This window comes from Pongo pygmaeus, chromosome 3 (assembly GCF_028885625.2).
Source record: "Pongo pygmaeus isolate AG05252 chromosome 3, NHGRI_mPonPyg2-v2.0_pri, whole genome shotgun sequence".
Lineage (NCBI taxonomy): Eukaryota > Metazoa > Chordata > Mammalia > Primates > Hominidae > Pongo > Pongo pygmaeus.
The window spans coordinates 82,999,684-83,011,939 of NC_072376.2; the positions used below are offsets into that span (position 1 = coordinate 82,999,684).

General features: G+C 45.5%; 2 non-coding genes across 2 annotated transcripts; one reads left to right on the forward strand and one right to left on the reverse strand.

The window, feature by feature from the left end:
• Positions 1-7,860: 7,860 nt before the first annotated feature.
• Positions 7,861-7,966, reverse strand: LOC129035921 (U6 spliceosomal RNA). Its single transcript, XR_008502410.1, has one exon. It is a non-coding gene; the product is annotated as a U6 spliceosomal RNA (small nuclear RNA).
• A 3,924-nt stretch (positions 7,967-11,890) lies between these two features.
• Positions 11,891-11,999, forward strand: LOC129035872 (U6 spliceosomal RNA). The gene has a single exon (XR_008502367.1). It is a non-coding gene; the product is annotated as a U6 spliceosomal RNA (small nuclear RNA).
• The last annotated feature ends 257 nt before the right edge of the window (positions 12,000-12,256 follow it).

A 12,256-nucleotide genomic window follows, 5' to 3' on the forward strand; every position in this document is an offset into this window, starting at 1 on the left:
GGCTGCCCATTGTTTGGGAGGGGCCCCGGGAAGCGGGTGCAATCGATCTGCTCTTTTTTCAGGCGGTGGAAACTGAGGCTCAAAGAAAGTGAGGCTAGGGGCCGGGCGCAGTGACTCATTCTTGTAATTCTAGCACTTTGGCAGGCAGAGGCGGGCGGACTGCCTGAGCTCAGGAGTTCGAGACCAACCTAGGCAACACGGTGAAATCCCGTCCCTACTAAAATACAAAAAATTAGGTCGGGCGCGGTGGCTCCCGCCTGTAATCCCAGCACTTTAGGAGGCCGAGGTAGGGCGGATCACCTGAGGTCAGGAGTTCAAGACCAGCCTGGCCAACGTGGTGAAACTGTGTCTACTAAAAACACAAAAATTAGCCAGGTGTGGTGACGGGTGCCTGTAATCCCAGCTACTCAGGAGGCTGAGGCAGGAGAATCGCTTGAACCCAGGAGGCGGAGGTTGCAGTGAGCCAAGATTGTGCCACCGCACTCCAGCCTGGGCGTCAGAGTGAGAAGCCATCTCCAAACAACAAAAAAAAAATTAGGTTAGGGCCATCCTGCTCTGGGTAGGGCCGGGAGCTGTAGCACAGGTCTGTGCTGCCCCGCGCTGTGCCACCGAAACCCGTGGTGTGAGCGGCTAAAGAACCCTTTCTGAAAGGAATTGTGATACCCTGGTTATAAAAAAAATCGTTGGGATAATATCAGAGATTTGGTGTCCCCCGAATTTGAGATATGTGAGGAAGGAGAACGTTCTTCGTTGTTTTAAAGTGAGATATAGGCTTGGCGTGGTGGCTCTTGCCTATAATCCCAGCACTTTGGGAGGCTGAAGTGAGAGGATCACTGGAGCCCAAGAGTTCCAGACCAGCCTGGGCAACATAGGGAGACCCCGTCTATACAAAAAATAAAAAAAGCCGGGCGTGATGGCGTGGGCCTGTAGTCCCAGCTACTTGGGAGGCTGATTGCTTCAGACCAGGAGGTAGAGGCTGCGGTAAGCTATGATTGCCACCACTGAACTCCAGCCTGGGTGACAGAGTGAAACCCTGTCTCTCAAAAAAATAAAAGAAAACATATATAATTATTATGTACTGATCACGCGCATAACAAAGGTGAACCCTCCCCTAATGAAACTGTATTCACAAGTGAACACACAGAGATTTGCACACACACACAAAGACTGGTTGTGCAGCTTTCCTCCTCCTGAGCCAGGACCTGTCAAAGACAAGCACAAGGAAGTTGTTAGAGTAAAAAATAAGAGAAAGCTAATATTTTTAAAACCTCCTTACTGTGGAAAATGTCAAACAGAAGAGTAGAATGAATTTCCAGAACTTCGTAAATTGTCAACACTTTTCAATCTTATTTCATCTATCCCCTACCACCATCTTCCAAACCTTATTTTCTTTGCTAGAATATTTTAAAGCAATGGGTATTACATTTAAGGTTTGACTTGTTTAACCTGGACCACTTTTAGGTAAGGAAAGTTCAGTATTTCTTAGAAAACCCTTTCCCCAACCAAAAAACAAAGAACAAGAAAAAAATTGGTAGGCTTGGCTCTATGAACCTAGAGTATCAAAGAGAAGGGGGTTCGGTTTTGTTTTTTGGGCTAAGATACAGTCCGACAGAGAGTATTGTCATTTTTATACAAAAACAGGGACAAAAGAAAAGGCAACAGTGCAAATACTCCCATCTTCCAGGAAGGGAGGCTGGGATGCCTCAGTGTTAAAATGACAAAAGAAAACCCCAGAGCAAGAACCATGATCCCTCAGAGGAGTCCCAAAAATGTCCAAGACAGCCTGGCTGGGAGAGGGGTGTGGGAAGGGCAGGCCCCCGAGAGAGGTCCCCACATCCTCTGGCTAGAGACTAGGCCCAGGACCCACCAATGCCAGCAGCCCTCACCTCCCTTTGGGGTGAGAGCAGGTGCTGAGGTCAGGCTGGTTTTTGTTCCCCACTGCGTGTTTGTGATTTGTTCTTGGATACCTGGAAAGGGGCCAGTTGAGGCCTCAGGGGTTGAGGCCCCTCTGGAAATGTGGTTCCTGGGAATGGGCTTGGACATAGAGGCCACTGGATGTCTCTTCCCTGAACAGTAATTTTGTTTGTCAGTAACCCTGTAACTTCCCAAGGAAAACAAAGAACAGGCTAGTCTTCCCCGCCCCAGCCAAAAAAGAGAAGGGGGTTTCTTCATCTGCAAGATTTGGGAATCCTAGAGTTACCTATTTATACAGAGACAGGGTTTTGCTCTTTTGCCCGAGCTGGGGTGCAGTGGTGGGAATATGACTCACAGTAGTCTTGACCTCCCGGGTTCAAGTAATCCTCCTGCCTCAGCCTCCCAAAGTGATTGGGATTACAGGCATGAACCACCACGCCTGACCTGTTTTTCTTTTCGTAAGCCTCCCTTTCAAGAAGGAAAATGGGTTAGCCCTTCCTAACAGATCATCACTACAAATAACAGGTTGCTGATGTATTGGAGACTCTGCCTATATTTACTCTTGCCCTCATTTTCTTAATAGCAGCAGTCATCATCTATAACATAAAAATCTGAATGGATTGGAAACCTAAATAGACAGAAATCCTGTACTTTATAATCAGGAGTATAAATAATAAGAGGTAGCCTGGGCAACCTAGCGACATCCTGTGTCTACTAAAAATACAAAAAATTAGCTGGGCGTGGTAACACTTGCCTGTAGTCCCAAAAGGTCATACACTCTCTCACAGCACAAACTGACCCTAAAACTGGAGCCCACAAGGTTGAGGCTTCAGTGAGCCGAGATCGCAACACTGCACTCCAGCACTCCAAGGTAGCACCTGCCATCCTCATGACAGAGTGACACCCTGTCTCAAAAGTAAATAAATAAATAAAATTAAATTATAAGAGGCCATTGGTTTGGACTGAGCTCTTCTACTAGGCCCAAAAGACCAAACCAAAATGGAGTTACTCACCTTCCACAAGACCAAGCTGAAACTAAGTTTATTTGGCCTTCTGAGTAATCAGGAGAGACAGATAATGACCAAATCCTCGAACAGACCAGTGTTAGCTGGCAGGATAAGGAAGTCCCCTCTGCTTTGACCTTTATAGGGAAAATACCTGAAACAACCAATCTGCTTGGTGTTCTCTGTTTTTACTTTCCTTGGCCCTTTTCTATCTACAAACCCAACCTCCTTTGCTCAGCTCATCAAAACACTCACTCTATAGAATGAGATGTTGCCCGATTCTAGAATAGAAAATAAAAGCCAATTAAGATTTATAAAAGGTGAGACCGGGCGCCGTGGCTCAAGCCTGTAATCCCAGCACTTTGGAAGGCCGAGGTGGGCAGATCACCTCAGGTCAGGAGTTCGAGACCAGCCTGACCAACATGGAGAAACCCCTCTCTACTAAAAATACGAAATTAGCTGGGCGTGGTGTGCATGCCTGTAATCCCAGCTACTCAGGAGGCTGAGGCAGGAGAATTGCTTGAACCCGGGAGGCGGAGGTTGCGGTGAGCCGAGATTGTGCCATTGCACTCCAGCCTGGGCAACAAGAGCGAAACTCTGTCTCAAAAAAAAAAAAAAAAAAAAAATTTCTAAAAGGCATGTGCGGTAGCTCATGCCTATAATCCCAGCACTTTGGGAGGCCGAGGCATGCAGATCACTTGAGGTCAGGAGTTCAAGACCAGCCTGACCAATATGGTGAAACCCCATCTCTACTAAAATACAAAAATTAGCTGGGCATGGTGGTGTGTGCCTGTAATCCCAGCTACTTGGGAGGCTGAGGGAAGAGAATCGCTTGAACCTGGGAGGCAGAGGTTGCAGTGAGTTGAGATCGCGCCACTGCATGCTCGCCTGGGCAACAGAAAGAGACTCTGTCTCAAAAAAAAAAAAAAAAAAAAGATTTGTAAACTAAATTCATTGTAATTTTGTCTTTTGACAGTTCTAGCAACTGACAAAGGGACCTGAAGGACACTGCTGATGACTTCTGAGACTCCCAGTGGAATATCAGAGAGGTGCCACAGATGCCTTTTGAGGTCCTCGGTCTTCCTCATGGAGCCTCAAGGGTTATAGGTAAGTTCCTCTCAGGTGGACTCCCCTTTTTCCTTTTGGCTTTTGAATTTAGGATTAGTTTATGCTGTGAGACAGTGCATGACCTTTTGGGGTTTGCAGTGGCTGACAAGTCGTTGGCAAGAGCTGCAGTTTTGTCTTGGCTGGGTGCGGTGGCGCATGCCTGTAACCGCAGCACTTTGAGAGGCAGGTGGATTGCTTGAGATCAGCCTGGCCAACATAGCAAAACCTTGTCTCTACTAAAAATACAAAAATTAGCCAGGTGTGGTGGTGTGCCCCTATAATCCCAGCTACTCGGGAGGCTGAGGCATGAGAATCGTTTGTCTCAAACAAACAAACAAAAGAAAGAAACAAGCAGAAAACAAAAAGAAAAAAGAAACAAAAAGAAGAGACGGGGTCTGGTGCTGTTGTCCAGGCTGGAGTGCAGTGGTTATTCACAAGCACAATCACAGGACACTACTGCCTCAAACTACTGGGCTCAAGCGATCCTTCTGCTTTTGCTCTGAGTGCCTGGGATTACAGGATTATAGGTGTGTGCCATTAAGTCTGGTTTAAGAGCTGCAGTTTTTTTCCTTTTTTCTTTTTTTGGTTTTGTTGGTTTTTTAGTTGTTTACCTTACTCATGGACTCAGGTAACAAGGAGCTGCATTTTAAGACAGTGTTGCTCTAAGTGGTTATTACTGCAGGAGGCATGAACTCTGGCTTTTGGAATCTGCTGGAATTTGAATTCTATCCTTTTTGTTATGTTTTCTTGCATGCTTAGGTAGGAAAAAAATCACTGGGTAAGTTGGTCAAGGGGATCTCAGAGCTAAAGCCACCATTTAACTAGTGGGCACAGTTCAGGTACTTTAGAGCTATTAAAGTGCTGGCCACTAAAAAATGAGACTCCCTGTTAGAATAAACTAGACATGAAACAAGGTAGCACTTGCTATCCTCAATAAAATGTTTATGCAGTGAGGTACACTATGAAAGAATTACATCACCCAACCCCATGATGTTTCCCTCTTAGGCTTTTTTTTTTTTTCTTGTGATGGAGTCTCACTCTATAGCCCTAGCTGGAGTGCAGTGGTGCAATCTCGGCTCACTGCAACCTCCGCCTACAGGATTCAAGCGATTCTTGCCTCAGCCTCCTGAGTAGCTGGGACTACAGGCAGTGCCATCATGCCTGGCTAATTTTTTTTTGTATTTTTAGTAGATACGGGGTTTCACCATGTTGCCCTGGGTGTTCTCGAACTCCTGAGCTCAGGCAATCAACCTGCCTTGGCCTCCCAAAGTGCTGGGATTACAGGTGTGAGCCAACACACCTGGCCCCCTCTTAGGCTTTTGTCTTGACTTGGAGAGACCCAAGAGTCAATGTAAAAATGAGATCTTTAATTTTTTTTTTTTTTTGAGATGGGAGTCTTTGCTCTGTTGCCTGGGCTCACTGCAACCTCCACCTCCCGGGTTCAAGCGATTCTCCTGCTTCAGCCTCCCGAGTATCTGGGACTACAGGCGTGCGCCACCATGCCCAGCTAATTTTTGTATTTTTAGTAGAGACCAAGTTTCACCATGTTGACCAGGCTGGTCTTGAACTCCTGACTCAGGTGATCCACCCACCTCGGCCTCTCAAAGTGCTGGGATTACAGGTGTGAGCCATCACACCCAACCAGATCCTTAATTTCTAAAGAACTGAATATTCCACCTTCCGGCTACACGTGCCTTTTACTTGTATTAGACCCCAGTAGCTGAAAATACTTATAAAGGTGGTGAAACCAGTGAAATCTTACTAAAGATAATTTAAAATTACAATGGTCATTATATGGACCATTCTAGATGAGATGAGTGATACTCGACTTTTTTTTTTTGAGACAGAGTCTCACTCTGTCAGCCAGGCTGGAGGGCAGTGGCACGATCTGGACTCACTGCAACCTCCGCTTCCCGGGTTCAAGCAATTATCATGCCTCAGCCTCCCGAATAGCTGGGATTATAGGTGCTCTCCACCGCGCTGGGCTAATTTTGTATTTTTAGTAGAGATGGGGTTTCACCATGTTGGCCAAGCTGGTCTCAAACTCCTGACCTCAAGCGATCCGCCCATCTCGGCCTCCCAAAGTGCTGGGATTACAGGCATGAGCCACCACGCCAGGCCAATACTCAACTTTAAGAAGTGCATTTAAGCCAGGTATGGTGGGTGGCTCATGCCTGTAATCCTAGCACTTTGGGAGGCTGAGGCGGGTGGATTGCTTGAGCTCAGGAGTTCGAGACCAGTCTGGGCAACAGAGTGAAACCCTGTTTCTACAAAACTTTCAAAAATTAGCCAGGTGTGGTGGCTTGTGCCTGTAGTCCCAGCTACTCGGGAGGCTGAGGTGGGAGGATTGCTTGAACTCAGGAGGCGGAGGTTGTAGTGAGCTGAGACTATGCCACTGCACTCCAGCCTGGGCTACAGAAGGAGAGCCTGTCTCGAAAAAATAAAAAGGAAGTGCATTTAAAAATCAGGGTTCCTGGCCGGACACAGTGGCTCACACCTGTAATCCCAGCACTTTGGGAGGCTGAGGCAGGTGGTCACAAGGTCAGGAGATGGAGAACATCCTGGCTAACATGGTGAAACCCCGTCTCTACTAAAAAAATACAAAAAAATTAGCCGGGTGTGGTGGCAGGTGCCTGTGGTCCCAGCTACTCGGGAGGCTGAGGCAGGAGAATGGCGTGAACTCAGGAGGTGGAGCTTGCAGTGGGTCGAGGTCGTGCCCCTGCACTCCAGCCTGGGTGACAGAGTGAGACTCTGTCTCAAAAAATAAAATAAAATAAAATAAGGGTTCCTGCTGGGCATAGTGGCTCTGACCTGTAAGCTCAGCACTTTGCAAGGCCAAGGAGGGAGAATTACTTGGGCCCAGGAGTTCAAGACCAACCTGAGCAACATAGACCACATTTCTACAAAAACTTTGAAAAATTAGCTGGGCATGGTGACACACCCCTGTAGTTACTAGCTACTTGGGAAGCTGTGACGGGAGGATCTCTTGAGTCCAGGAATTTGAGGCTGCAGTGAGTTCTGATCGCACACCACTGTACTCTAGACTGGGCTACAGAACAAGACCTTGCCTCCAAAAGAGAAGAGAGAGAGTTCCTGAATTAGACCCACCCAGGGATGTCTATGGATATGCAGAACCTTCTAAAAAGATTTGAAATTTTTTTTTTTTGCTTCTTTTAAAAGGCTCATTACAAAAGGCAAATGAAAAGCTTAAGTAACCAATTGATAAGAAAAATGGAAACTGCCAACCTTTTTGCTTAGTTACTATCACACCCCAAAGACAAAAAGAAAGCGGGAAAAGTGGTTTTTATAAAACTTAGTCCCTCAGAGCAAGCAGTGTTGCTTCTTTTTTCAGAGTTATCAGTGCTAGAGTCCAGACATAGAAAATGATTTGTCTGACCTATTTGTTAATGGACTCCACCCTAAACTCAGTAATCCAGTTAAGAAACAGAAGCAAAATTGAAAAGCCACCAGCCTGACTAAATTATTATCCAGAATATGGCATTCTGGCATTCAGCTAGTTTTTTTGTTTGTTTGTTTGTTTGTTTGTTTTTGAGACAGAGTCTCCCTCTGTTGCCCAGGCTAAAGATCTCAGCTCACTGCAACCTCCGCCTCCTGGGTTCAAGCGATTCTCCTGCCCCAGCCTCCTGAGTAAGCAGCTTGGACTACAGGTGCACGCCACCACATCCAGCTAAGTTTTGTATTAGTAGAGACGGGATTTCGCCATGTTGGTTGGGCTGGTCTCAAACTCCTGACCTCAAGTGATCCACCTGCCTCGGCCTCCCCAAAGTATTGGAATTACAGGCGTGAGTCTCCGCGCCCAGCTTGATTTTTTTTTTTTAATACGGAATGCTTCACCAATTTGCGTGTCATCCTTGTGGAGGGGACCATGCTAATCATCTCTGTATCATTCTAATTGCAAGCACCAGATTTTTTTTTAATTTTTTATTTTTTTTTAGAACCAAGTTCTTGTTCTGTCACCCAGGTTGGAGTGCAGTGGTACAATCATAGCTCACTGCAGCCTCAAATTCCTAAGCTTAAGAGATCCTCTTGCCTCAGCCTCCCAAGTAGCTAGGACTACAAGCACACACCACCACACCTGGCTAATTTTTTTTTAAATTTTTTGTAGACACAAAATCTTGTTACGTTGCCCAGGCTGGTCTTGAACCTCTGGCCTCAAGTGATCCTCCCACCTTGGCCTCCAAAAATGCTGGGGTTATAGGCGTGAACCACCATGCCTGACCTCGTATCAGACTTTCAACCATAGTCATTTTAAGTCCACAGTTGATTCTTTTATTCTCATGCTCTTCTGAAACCTTTTTTTTTTTTTCTCTTTTTTGAAGCAGAGTCTCACTCTGTTGCCCAGGCTGGAGTGCAGTATCATGATCTTGGCTCACTGCAACCTCCACCTCCCTGACTCAAGGGATCCTCTGAGTAGCTAGGACTGCAGGTGTGCACCACTACGCCCAGCTAAATCTTTTTTTTTTTTTTTTTTTTTTGTAGAGATGAGGTTTCACCATGTTGCCCAGGCTGGTCTGGAACTCCTGGGCTCAAGCTGTCTGCCTGCCTTGGCCTCCCAAAGTGCTGGGATTGCAGGTGTGAGCCACCCACCCAGCCCTTCTGAGAGCTTTTTGCAAACAGCTGTAATCCTAAAGTGTTGTGTCTTCAAGAAGATTCATGGGAAGTGTGGCCTGGCGCAGTGGCTCACGCCTGTAATCTCAACACTTTGGGAGGCCGAGGCAGGTAGATCACCTGAGGTCATGAGTTTGAGACTAGCCTGGCCAACATGGCAAAACCCTGTCTCTACTAAAAATACAAAAATTAGCCAGACATGGTGATGTGCACCCATAATCCCAGCTACTCGAGAAGCTAAGGCAGGAAATTGCTTGAACCCGGGAGATGGAGGTTGTAGTGAGCTGAGATCATGCCACTGCACTCCAGCCTGGGCAACAGAGGGAAACTCCGAAGATTCATGGGAAGTGTTAAAGCAAACTAAATGAGAAAGACTCCGTACTTCCATATTTGAGTCCTTGGATTAACTGCAACCTAACTTAATAGGTAGACAAAATTGAAAACCTAACTTAGAAGTTATAACAATAGTGCCTATAACAATAGCTGGGTCTTAGCCAATCCCAGCACAGCCATACTTCAACCATTCATACACTGCTGGGTGTTCAAACAGTGTTCAAATAAGGCAAATACCAACCTGTAACTAATTCAGCTGTTTCTGAGCCTCACTTCCAATTTCTGTATGTCACTTCCCTTTTTTTATCTATAAATTTGTTCTGACCACGAGACACCATTGGAGTTTCTCTGAATCTGCTGTGATTCTGGGGGCTGTCTGATTCGCGAATCATTCATTGCTCAACTAAACTCCTTTAAACTTAATTCCGCTGACTTTTTCTTTTAACAGAAGGATAGAGAGGACTCTGACAAATAAATGTAGGTCTCTGATAACTTTAAGATCATACCACTGGACTAGGTAGCAATTTCCAGAAATCTAAAGTAGAAACTTATGGGTTCGTGAGCTGCTAACCAAGATCAAGCAGAACAAAAATTAATTACGTGGGATTAAATAAACTGATTAAGAAGAATTATGGGTTTTTACAGCATTTTTATTCGAAATATTGCAGGTTTTTTGTTTGTTTGTTTGCTTGCTTTTGAGACGGAGTCTCGCTCTGTCGCCAGGCTAGATGGAGTACAGTGGCGGGAACTCGGCTCACTGCAACCTCTGCCTCCCAGGTTCAAGTGATTCTCCTGCTTCAGCCTCCCGAGTAGCTGGGACTACAGGCGCATGCCACCATGCCCAACTAATTTTTTTGTATTTTAATAGAGACGGTGTTTCACCATGTTGGCCAGGATGGTCTCAATCTCTTGACCTCGTGATCCGCCCGCCTCGGCCTCCCAAAATGCTGTGATTACAGGCGTGAGCCACTGCGCCTGGCCATATTGCAGGTTTTTTAATATTTTGTTTTTCAGATTTAAGACAACTCTTTCTTTTAAGCTATCTGTAACTTACAGCAATTTGGCAAAGTATATTTTTGTGAACAAAAATTGAAACATTTACTTTCAGTACCTACCTGATCCCTCCAGAATTTAGAAATATTCATGAAAATTTTTATTTTCGTGGCAATATAGTTATTTTCATAGTTAAGTTCAATAAGAATCTGCTCAGTTAAAAAAAAAAAGAATCTGCTCAGTTTTCTCAAAATAAAATTGGAAATATCAGTTATATTTTTTCACTGGGATACCGTATTTGACAAGTGCATAGAATTAATCTACAGGTACTGTAGACAAAGTCTGAAGTATGCTTTGGTTTGGCTTCATAGCCTCAAGAGGTTGTTAATAATCCAATCCGTTGGATTTGATTTCCTATCAAAAGTTCCAGCAAAGCAAAGTTTAATAGAGCCTACCTGGTCAATTGTTATTCTTGCTGTACTTGTATAAATAAACAGCCTAAGTTTGATGAGACCAAACTTATTTTGCAAACAAATGAGTTTTACTCTGATTATCTTTGGTAGAAATGGGGGTGACTGTAGAGCAGGAGTCCCCAACCCCTGGCTCCCCTGTTAAAAACCGGGCCACACAGCAGGAGGTGAGCAACCGGGCCACACAGCAGGAGATGAGCCGCAGACAAGCGAGCATTACCGCCTGAGCTCCACCTCCATCAGATCAGCAGCAGCATTAAATTCTCACAGGAGGCCGGGCGCGGTGGCTCACGCCTGTAGTCCCAGCACTTTGGGAGGCCAAGGTGGGAGGATTGAGGTCAGGAGTTCAAGACCAGCCTCGCTAACATGGTGAAACCCCGTCTCTACTAAAAATCCAAAAATTAGCTGGGTATGGCGGCGCACACCTATAATCCCAGATACTTAGGAGGCTGAGGCGGGAGAATCCCTTGAACCCCGGAGGCAGAAGTTGCAGTGAGCCAAGATCATATCACTGCACTCCAGCCTGGGTGACAGAGTGAGACTCCGTCTCAAAAACAAAAAATCCTCATAGAAGTGGGAACCCTATTGTGAACTTCACATGCGAGGGATCTAGGTTTCTTGCTCCTCATGAGAATCTAATGCTTGATGATCTGAGGTGGAAGTTTCATCCCGAAACTATCCCCTCCACCTCCACCCTGGTCTATGGAAAAATTGTCTTCCACAAAAAGGATGGAGACCACTGCTATTGGGAGAAAGACTATGTTTCTGAGGAAAGCTATAGCATACCTGTTAATAGGGTATACCCCTGTTCCTTGTTATCAAGTTTTTATTATCTACCTATAGACTAGACTAGATTCTGAATTCTTCTAGTTTCCTCCAATATGTGGTTACGGCTCTCCAACTAAAAATAAGAACTACTCTGTTCCTGAAGCCCTATAAGCAGAAGCTGGACAACTCAATGTAAATTTCAAAGGACAAGTCTTATTACTGATGTGTGGGCCAAATAGAGATTTCACCAAAATGCATGATGCCATAACCAGAGACAATCAAACTGCAAATCAAGATGAGAAGCTGGGCTGGGCCCGGTGGTTTACACCTCTAATCTCAACACTCTGGGAGGCTGAGGTAGGCAGATCACTTGAGGTTAGGAGTTCGAGACCAGCCTGGCCAACATCTCAGCTCACTGCAACCTTTGCCTCTCAGGTTCAAGTGATTCTCCTGCCTCAGCCTCCCAAGTAGCTGGGACTACAGGCACCCGCCACCACGCCTGGCTAATTTTTTGTATTTTTAGTAGACACAGGGTTTCACCATGTTGGCCAAGCTGATCTCAAACTCGCGACCTCAGGTGATCCGCCCACCTCAGCCTCCCAAAGTGCTGGGATTACAAGTGTGAGCCACCATGCCCAGCCTCATGATCTGTTTTATAAAGTAAGACTTCTAGTGCTCAGCTTCAGAAGCACATATGCTAAAACAATTAACGATACAGAGAAGATTAGCATGGCCCCTGCACAAGGATGACATGCAAATTCGTGAAGCGTTCCATATTTTAAAAAAAAAGACTTCTAGATCCACTTGTTTTCACTTCCTGCCTTAATTTATCCCAGTCATGGGATGCTAGATTACCTACTAGCTGAACAGGAAGGAGTCTGTGTAGTTGCTGATACTTCTTGTTGCACACAGGTAAATATATCAAGTATTGTAGAGACTCAGTTATTAAAAATTAACGCCTACTTGGTTAAAACAGGCAGACTCCTCATCTAGCTCATTCTTAGATCTGTTTGATTTTAGTTGCTTTAGTTCATGGAG